Below are 10,211 nucleotides of genomic sequence, written 5' to 3'. Positions count from 1 at the left end.
CAATGATTACACTTCACTCACGATTTGAAATATAGATGGTAGCACTAAAAATTCACACACATCACTGTGTGCACTCAGACTGTTAAGTACCCACCCACACACTTCCTTATTATTACTGCATGACTCAATCGGCAGTAAATTGCTTATGACGGTAGACCAAAGTTGCGCTTGGTTTGAATGAAATAATGAAAGGTCTCGTACCATAAATCGGCTATGATTTCTATAAACGAGTTGAATTGCAAATTGGTGGCTTTTTTTCCGACTTCAACCGAGTACGGAAAATTATAATTATAGGTTTGACTAATTTTAGATTTTTAATTGGTCACCATATTCCTTTTGAATATTCGCATCTGTCTTCCATATTGGAAGGAAATAGCAAATGCCTAAAGTCTGTTTAGAGACTTTAATTGAATGAAAGACGGGCTCGCATTCGAGCTTCTAAGTTGGTAATAAAACTCCTAATATTGCACAACTTTTCTGGAATTATTTTACATGGTTGTTCATAATTGTTTCTCGCGTAACCCCGAGGGCTCCACGGAAACCCAGTTGAGAAGCGCTGATTTGGAAAGTAACTTCCCAATAAATTTGTCACTTTCGGTCCCAATTTAGTCTTCCATTCTTAGAAAAAAGAAAGTATTTTGTTTTTATCAGATCGAAATGTCTTCGTGTAGATCTATCCTTCAAAAATATTTTATCAGTTTCCTCGCATATAATTATCTGTACGTGATATACTTTGTAATGCTCATTGACGAGTTGAATTTGAGTGCTGGAAGGAAAAGATTCTCGCCAGTGACCTTCTCTTATATCCCATGAGACCGGTTTATTCAACTACGGGCACTTGTTATATAACCCCGTAGCCTTACACTAGCCTTCTGATTTTTTTTTAAGGTTACCTTCCCCACTACCTTCAGATGAAACTTTCTTTTCCACCATCGAACCCCGTGGGAGGGTACGGAAGAATCCGGACTGCCCTCAGAGAAGACTGGCTTGACTATCATGATCTATTCCTATTAGGAAGCCAACGTCGCTCCTACCTGCGGGAAAAAATAAAAAGAAAAAAAATAGAGACGAAAGTGAAAAAAAAAGGCAACACCAAAAACCTGCCCTAAAACATACACATACTCTGTTCATTTTACTCTCACCACAAGTGTTTCAAGTTCGCTGCATCCCAATACTAAAAGAGATCTTTAAGAAATAATTGTTGTTTTTTTTCTCAGTCATGTTTACTCTCTGATAGTTTAGACCGAACCATTCGGTGTGAGTAACACCAGTGTTTTCTTACCTATCTACTTGCGAAAAGAAGGGAAAAAATATAAAATCGATTTCTTAAATAATCTCCAAACCCACGGAAGATAATCAAAGGAACCTATTCAGCTGTTGATCAGGAAGCGGAAGTGCGCCGCCATTTCGAGGTAAGATGGATCTGTGTTTTTTTCATTGAATAGGATTCCCTATATATATGCTGATATGCAATGGTGTTTTGGCGAGAGGGCCAACAGGGTCCCGAGCCAAACAGAGCACCAAATTATTGAACATTAATTCGCATAAATGAGATTTTCAATGCTTAATTGCATTCAATAGGACAGCAAAAAATGTTTAAATTTGTTGAAGCGGTCTTGCTGTTATGACTTGCTTTTTGTGACGAAAATTTCATTGACTCTATAAGAGATGTTAGGTTTCCTCTATTTTAAATTTTAAAGACTTTTAAACTTTTACAAGACTTTAAGACTTGTTAGACTAAATTGCCCTCTATTAGATAGAAGACTAAAAATAATTATATTATGTATTAAAATTATATTAAATATTGACTAAAGATCCTAGAATAAAGGATAATTTGCTTGAACTCTTATTATTGAATAATCTGAAAATTAATAATAAATGGCATTCTCTCTAACTTTGATAAGCAGATTTTGATAAAATCTTTATTATTAAAAAAATTTAGTAGCATTAAAAATATTCCGAGTTCTTTTGAACATTATGAAATTTCATGTCATACCTGCATTCGTTTCATTGTTAATTCTTAATGTATCATGACACCAACACGAGAAGGGTGTGACGGGGATCTAGCCCGGGTGCCCGAGATCAATGATATTACAGTGGATCCCGCCTACAATGTTTTTCACAAACCCTTATGAAAAAACGTTTTAAACGGGAAATCTCGATGAGTATTGGTAAAATTTGCGACCAGGAAAATAAGTCGTAGGCTATATACTAAGCAGCGAAGTCTATATACTAGTGGGCTATATACTAAGCGGGCTATGAGAGAAAACGTTATACGCGGGATCCACTGCATCATTTTTCTTTAATATTATAAATACACTGTAGAGAGACGATAGGAAAATCCTGGCCATGAATGTGCTGGCTTCGGGATGTTGGGGGAGGGGAAGAAGATTACACCCCAACTAAACTGCACATATACCTCATGTATATTCCCCCAATGGAACCTCTTATGAATTGGTGCATGTTGAAATGTGCGTGTTCATATTGTGAACCTTACGTTAAGTTTGTGTCTGTGTGATGCTTGTTATACTGCTGCCATCTGCATTTCGAACTATGAGTGAATTGTGATGTTAGCACTGTTGTAGGCCTGTTGCTTTCTGCGGTGAGAGTTTTTGACGGTGAGATCAGCTCACGTTCGAGCTTCGAAGTTGAGGAAGAGCAGACTGCACCAGATGTAGCATATGCAAATTCATTCCCTGTGAACCACGTGGTCTTGTTTCAGTTTTAATTCCGAACTTCCATTCACATATTAACCCTTTTAACGGAATTGACGAGATATATCGCTTCCTTTAAAGCCTCTTCTCTTAGCGTTGACGAGCCCAAATATTTTGTAATGTTGATTTCTCAATGGCACACATTTCTTTATACTCTTTACATTGCACCTGCTGAAAAGAGATACGAAGAAGAAAAATTAAATAAGAGGAAGCTTACTTCACTAAAAAAAGATATGGCATTTTGAAGGGTTTCTTACTGCTTACTCATGCCACTTATAAAATTAAAAAGAAAAAAGATTTCGAACAAATAAAATTGAAAAATTGAAAGATTTTCTGCCGTTAACTGGTGGAAAAAAAAGTTTTATTTTGCATTTTGGAGTATATTTCTAGTACATTTTCGACAGCTGTTTCGAAAATCTGATCCTTTTTGCGTTAAAGATTTCTTCAAGGATTTTTATACATATAAACAATAATATATAATAAAAATCCTTGAAGACTTGATTTTGTTTTCACAAGCGTAGGACGATTTCACCCCTCCTCACATCTCCTTTTGCCCTATTTCTAGTGAAGTTCTTTATTTATCATTTCAAGAGTATTATTGCTTAATAATTTTATTAATTTTCCCTTTGAAATAACGAATGTCTTCATTAATTAGAGAGAAAGATGCGTGTGTCGCGAATACACGAGAGAGAGAGAGAGGGGGGGGGGAAGAATTATTTTCCCATAGTAATTAGGAAGGACATTTTTAATCTGGTGGCAACCTGATTGCGAGCCCAGGGGCTGCCCTGCCGATCAATCGATGCTATTTATCGAGGGTCAACAATCTCGTGGCATTTCCCCCTTCTTAAAAAAAGCATCGGGCCCGTTATGAAATACTGTATGTGAAAGGAACTGCGTTCTGAGGAAGATAGCAAACGTCATTTCACCGTGAGTAGATTTTTTGAATGAAACTAATTGTGCACGTTTCTCTTATTGCCATTGGGGGTTTTGTATATTATACTACTTTGTGAGTACAATTTAAAAAAAAAAATTTACTTTCGAATCCATTTTGAATCTTTTTTATATTTGTGTATGACATCAAAATATTTTAATGTCGACTTAATCCAAGCGTATGCGCTCTCATTCACACCTGCCGAGCCGAGAATGCCACAATGCGATGAATACTGCAAAGCAGTCAAATATTGAGCTCCGTTTACATATATGTTTTATAGAGCTACCATAGTCTCATCCTATATTTCAAGTGCTTGAAATGTATAGCTATTGGATTCGATCAGAAATTTCCCCATTGCGTTGGTTTAGTAATGGCAACAAAAGAAATTATATAGAAACATATTTCGACCGTAAGGTAAAAGTACAAACGATACCGCAGGATATTTTTTCATTATTTCTTGAAGAAAAAAAGTGTTTTTGCTCAAAAAAAACTTGCGTGGGAGCGGTAGGATAATATACCCTCCATACCCTCCCACCTGGACAGTTACTGAGCCAACCCCTTAGAGAGAATTATCACTTAGTTTGAAAAGCACTGGGTAAGTGCGTTTGTGTGCTCTCGAAGAACTTCCGTAATGATAGTAAATCCGTGATACAGCTATTCCGTCAAGTACTGTATTTCACTATTCAAGATGGCATGATGTACTGAATAATTAAGGCTGGTCCGATTAATCAATTGTTAATCTTAGTAATAAAAAATTTAGTTGAGAAAAATTGACTCGATAAACCCGGTTGATTAAAATTTCCATTAAACATTTGCAAATTAATTTAATTTATTTGATAAAAGAAAAATGACAAGATCCCCAAATGTAGAAATTCCAGTATATTACAAATGCAGCGTTGAAACTGAAAAATTACAGTCACTGGTCACACGGACCAGTGATTAAGAGAACCTACTGGTCCGCAGACGTCATGGCTGGTCCGATAAACGAAATCCGTTCTAAATAATATGCTGATTTATTTATTTTCCTCTAATACTGTATATTAAATATATCATCATTTAAAAGAGTGATATACCACTGGGGGGGGGGGATGTACAAGAAACTATACAAAACACTTAGAACTCTGCAGTTAAAACTTATTATTTAAATCACAACTTTTGATTTTGTGGCTTTTTCGAAAAACAAGTGGGGAGGTTTAAAGAGGTGTTCTCTTTTGAAAAAACGTTTGGCAAAAGATATTTTCTTTTAACAAGATATATACTAAATGGTTTGCCAAGATTCAAACGGTAACATTAATTAAGAAATAATTAAAACAAAATATCTTCATATAAATGCACGTCTATTATTTTTCAGCATATTCAGCAAAAATAAAACATTTTCAGTTGTCACGGTTGCCGAGGCAGACAAGAACAGGGTCTATCTATTCACCCTCAGGACCATCCGCACTTTTGTCAGACAGAGCAGATAAAAGATTAATTAAATGGATCCCCCCTAAAGGGTTGAGAATCAACTGTGATATTCACAACTCAAAGTGATATTCTAGTACGTTTTTAGACACAAAAATTCAATAAAATTTCAATTTAATTTACCAGAGCATATAACAGATTAGGATGCATGCAAATGCCGGAAAAATATTGATTCATCAAATGGATGCAAAAGAATTGAGACACCAGATGGTATACATATCGTATGTATATACGCGCAGCATATCAGTTTCGCTCATAAATTTTTGAATTTCGGCAAAGACGCTGTTTTTCGAATTTTTTTTACAGCAAATAAACGATTATCATTCGACATTTAAATGGCTGACAACATAAAAAGATTGAGGATAGGTGATGCTTTCATAGGATATTCTTCTGCGGCTATCTCGGGAAGTGGGGGAAGAGAAGATTTTCAGGTACGGTCCCGCGGACCACTACAATTTTTTTCTCCGTATTACGATTGTTTAATCAGTGGTCTCGGATAAGCGGACTACCAATGATTTCGAACGCTGAAATGTGTGTTCAGCATATCAAAATTGCTTCAAGCGGATGGCCTTAATTTCTCAATTATTCCTATATTTGTTTACAACTAGCGAATAAGTGCGAGAAATGAATAAAATATATTTTTATAGCTTCCATTAATGCTCTGATACAGTACTACGTTTGTTACGAGTAACTAGCATTTGAAAATATTCGATTAAAATCCGATTTAGATCAGTCAATTAACCAGTTACAATTTTTTTGTTAATTCAGTTTTATTGACTCACGTGTGAATAATTCACTGAGAATTTCGCACGTGAACCAATAAAACTGAAATATTCAAATCATGATTTAACAATTTTCTATTGCGAGGAAATAACACCAAATAGTTTTTTATACCGTACAAGAGTTTTCGATGTGTTTTCCCCCATAATATATAAAAAAAAACAGGGATGAAGAAAAAGAAACATGTTGATTTGCCCGGAAAGAAACTATTTGGCATATTTATCAAGCCTTTCAAAGAAAGTGGCAATTCCAAAGCATTTTTTCCTCATTTCCATCCCGTAGAGACTACGAATTTCCAATTAAATTAATCATGACCAGTCGGAACAAGGACCGAAAAATGACGACGAATATTGATCGTCGATTATTTTACTTCCACACTGACTGCCAATTAATATCAACGAGAGAGAGTATAATGGAAAGCATAAATTTCCCGTCTCATGAACTTATTCGTTACGAATCCTGAATGGAATTGCAGAGAGAGTCGACATTTTTATAAGTTCCCAAACATTTATTCACCCGCTAACGAAGGCAATAAATATCTCAGCTACTCTTTAAGAGAAGGAAGAGAAAAAGCATCTCTTTCTTTTTAGGCCCAACGAGGCAATTCAACTTCAATCAGATGTCAAATCAAAAGCTGAATTCGAACATTTCCGCAAAAAGAAAAAAAAGGTCAGACTGAATCGAGTGCTAATCAAGTAAAGAATTTTTCACCTTATTACCTATTACTGAATCTTAGTTTGGCTTGAGAGATATGCTCCCCCTCCCCTCACAAATATATATATATATATATTTGGTAACTCAAATTTGTACTGGGAGAAATTCCTTGGGCCCCCGCTCCCACTAAGGTCGATCCTGCGTTTTCCTCTGAATGGCTCCACAAATTATATGCCTCGTGTATCCGACAATGAGATTTTTAGTTCAATGTATTGTACTGTAAAGTTACGGTCAACGCCACTTATTAAAATCACGGATAATATTATCATTCGGGTATTGTTACCACTTTTCCAATGAACGGAACGGAACCAATATCATAACATGGGAAAAATTCGTTTATAGTTATCCGGACTTCGGATAATGTTATTTTCTTCCAACGAATTTTTTTTTCTCGCGCGTTCTGAAGCTAAGGTTTAGCCAAACTTACTGTTTTCCCCTGTAAGTTATCGTTGTCAGCCTACAAGACCATGTAGCAGGTTAGAAGGTGTTCTCTCCTCCCTCTCTTATTGACAAATATTCCTGTAATTAATTTCGCAATAGGTTCGTAGTATTCTCTGTGATCCATATACGTGTGGAGCTGCTTTTGCAATGGCCTTTTTATAATGAACGCAAATGTATGACAAAAAAGACCTTTTCTTCGGTTCTTGATCAGTTTCTTTCTTTTTTCCAAGAGGCTCATTGAAAAAAATTGTCGTAATTTTTTAATACGTATATATTAAGAAGCTCTATGCTAACGCCTCACAATGGCCAAATAAAAAATGCAGGATTTTAGCTTAAAGAAAGAAAAAAAAATCCATTTCAGAATTTTAAAAAAATGAAATGATGATTGAACATGATGCGACCAATAGCGTAGGAAAGAAAAACAGAGTTTCACTATAGCTTGGTTGGTAGAGCACTCGACTGGCATTCTAGAGACCCGGGTTCGTGTCCCGGTAGGGGCAGAGATGAAAACTTTTCTAAAAATCAGTATCTCTACAAAATTAGCCAGTTTTTCCTGTATATCTTATAAAAAAAGAGCTCTCCACACAGTATTACCAATATCGGTTTGCCATATGTGCCTTACGTCCAAGCGGGATATATGGTCAACGTATTTGCAAACTAGTTTTTCTCCGATATAGTTATCATTTAGCTATTGTTATCAAAAACCTCGAGTCCCGATCACATTAAGCGGCGTAAACTGTACATAAAATAAAATCAATAATATGATATATTTTTCTTCCTGTTTTTCATGGATAGGGGGTGATCGACAACTAATTTATCTATTTTTCATAGACTTGCATCTATATAATATTGTCTTGCAATATTGCACGAGTTCGGTGAACATTCAACGCCAAATAACGAGCCACCATTGTACAGGTAAACACGAAATTATGAAACATGCAATAGTAATGATTATATTATATGCCGTTTAGCAAACGGATATAGAAGTTGAAAACAAAAAGAAAGGGAACACTGAGTTAATGTGTGTTCTTAGCGAAACGAAAAGGATTAAGAAATCTGCAGCAATACTAACGGAAGAATTTCCTATAATACAGTATGTATATGAAAGAAAAGGCCACATCATCGTATGTCGAATCAATCGACAAAAGCTATCTTGGCATCATGCTTCGTCATGATTTCGCAACGAATTTCGTTTAGTGAAATGCCGACGGACTCTTGGAAATAAGTATCCTATCGCTTTCCGGCGATAATTCTGTGCTAAAACTAATCCGTTCACTTTTGGTAGTACCTTGTATAGTTAGATAGTACCGTTATTAGATCAACGGGAAACGCAGGTGATCAATTAGCTCTTTCTGACTCTTTGAAGAGAACGTGTAAATATTATACAGGATTATTCAAAAAAATTCAAGGCATTTGAATGCGGTTTGCATAATAAGTTATTTTCGCGGAAGGGGTTTTTTATATACTCTCGGGTGCAGAAAAATTAGTTCAAATTTTTGGCGAGAGAGAGCGCTGAGATATAAAAACCAACTTCACCAATAGTGATTTATCCGCAAATGTCAACATGACAATGACAACCTTATGTAAGCGCCAGTGACAGGAAAAATCCAGAAATGGGTTTTTAATCGTATGTCCTGCATTTATAGGATTCTGATTTGCATATTTCCTGTTATTTGATTTTGTGCAGTGCCCTCTATCGACAAAAATTTGAACTATAAATTTTATCTACAAAAACGAAATGCCCCCCCCCCCTCCCGTGAATAACTTTTTCACAAACAGCAGAAAGTAAAACCGATTCCTTTAATATATTTATATTGTATTATATATTTTTCTTCACTCTCTCTATGCATACGTAGTTTTTAATGGGGATCCCTGGTGGAGCTGGGTCATTCCAACGATAACAACCAAAGGAGAATCGGACTTAGGATTGTATGAACTGCAGTGTAATCCGATATAACGATACTACACGGACCGAAGAGAAAAAAAAACGTCGTAGAGGGTTTATCTTTCTATCGAGAAACAACATTGTCATCACGAGTGACAAAAGTTAATGCTGTTGTTGATATCTCATCTAAATTGAGTTTGTTAGTACCACCAGAAAATGCATTTATAAGTATTTATTCACCGCAAAAAAAATTAGAATGCATTAGTTAATTCAAAACACATTGAGTGTGTAGTGCCACAATAAAAAGTTTTACTGTAATAAATGCACTTTTGTATATATTGCATACAAAGTAGCATTACCGACCACTTCATTAACACTTTCGGGGATCAGGTGCTTCAATACATCAATGCGGGAGAGCAAAAGAAGCGACAAGTTTTAAATACAGGGTGTCCCATAAATTTGTAAATAGTATTTGAATGCGTTTTGCAAAAAAAGTTATTCTCACAAAGAGGACTTTTTTTGGTTGCATAAAAAAAAATAATTCAAGTTTTTTCCCCCATCGAGGGTGTTGCACGAAAGCAAATCACTAGAAATACGCAAATCAGAGTCCTATGCAGGGTGTGCGATTAAGAGCTCATTTCTGAATTTTCCCGTTATTGGTGCAAAAAAAAAGTTTTCTATGTGATGTTGAAATTGGTGAAATTGTTTTACCTCAATCAGGAATAGCAGGCTGAAGCTTTACGAACGTTTCGGACACAGAGTATATTGAAGAAATGTTCAGGTTCGATCAATCCGATTTTTTTGCGCAGCGACCTCAATCAACACAAAAATTCCCCTTTGTGGGAATAACTTTTTTGGAAACTGCATTCAAATATAACAATTCCTTCAATTTTAATGAATTTTTAAGCTATTTACGAATTTATAGGACACCCTGTACTATGTTGAAGGTGATTTTGAGCGAGGTATTATAAAATATTGTTTTATTGAAGGGGAAAAAACTCGCGTCTCTACACATACACTCACACACATAGCTATCACATTACAAACATCATCTCGTTTTTCATCCAACTCGCATGTAGCAGCATCTATCAGGAAAGCATAAACTCGGTACGCCCTGAGAAAATGCATCTATCTCAGTCTGTCAAAAATATGTAAAAAAAAAAAAAATTTATAGAGGAATTTATCGTAGAAACGGATATCGTTGTACCGAGAGGAGTTTATCATCAGACTATAAGCAATTCCAAACAATATTTTGAAAAAAATATCGTTGCTGATGGATATC

The 10,211-nt window shown here is 35.5% G+C and overlaps 1 protein-coding gene across 1 annotated transcript in view; it reads left to right on the top strand.

Moving 5' to 3' along the window:
* The first annotated feature begins 989 nt into the window (after positions 1–989).
* LOC149088388 (uncharacterized) overlaps positions 990–10,211 on the top strand; it is a 132,366-nt gene continuing 123,144 nt past the window's right edge. Inside the window, exon 1 of the mRNA XM_089247471.1 lies at positions 990–1,412. The gene's annotated coding sequence lies outside the window, so the exon portion shown is untranslated. The remainder of the gene's footprint in view (positions 1,413–10,211) is intronic.

This window comes from Pholcus phalangioides, unplaced genomic scaffold (genome assembly GCF_987345545.1).
Source record: "Pholcus phalangioides strain wild (caught in Gottingen) unplaced genomic scaffold, Ppha-v1.0 ptg000003l_1, whole genome shotgun sequence".
NCBI lineage: Eukaryota > Metazoa > Arthropoda > Arachnida > Araneae > Pholcidae > Pholcus > Pholcus phalangioides.
Note: the sequence above shows the minus strand (reverse complement) of the source record. Positions and strands in the feature narration are given on the sequence as shown.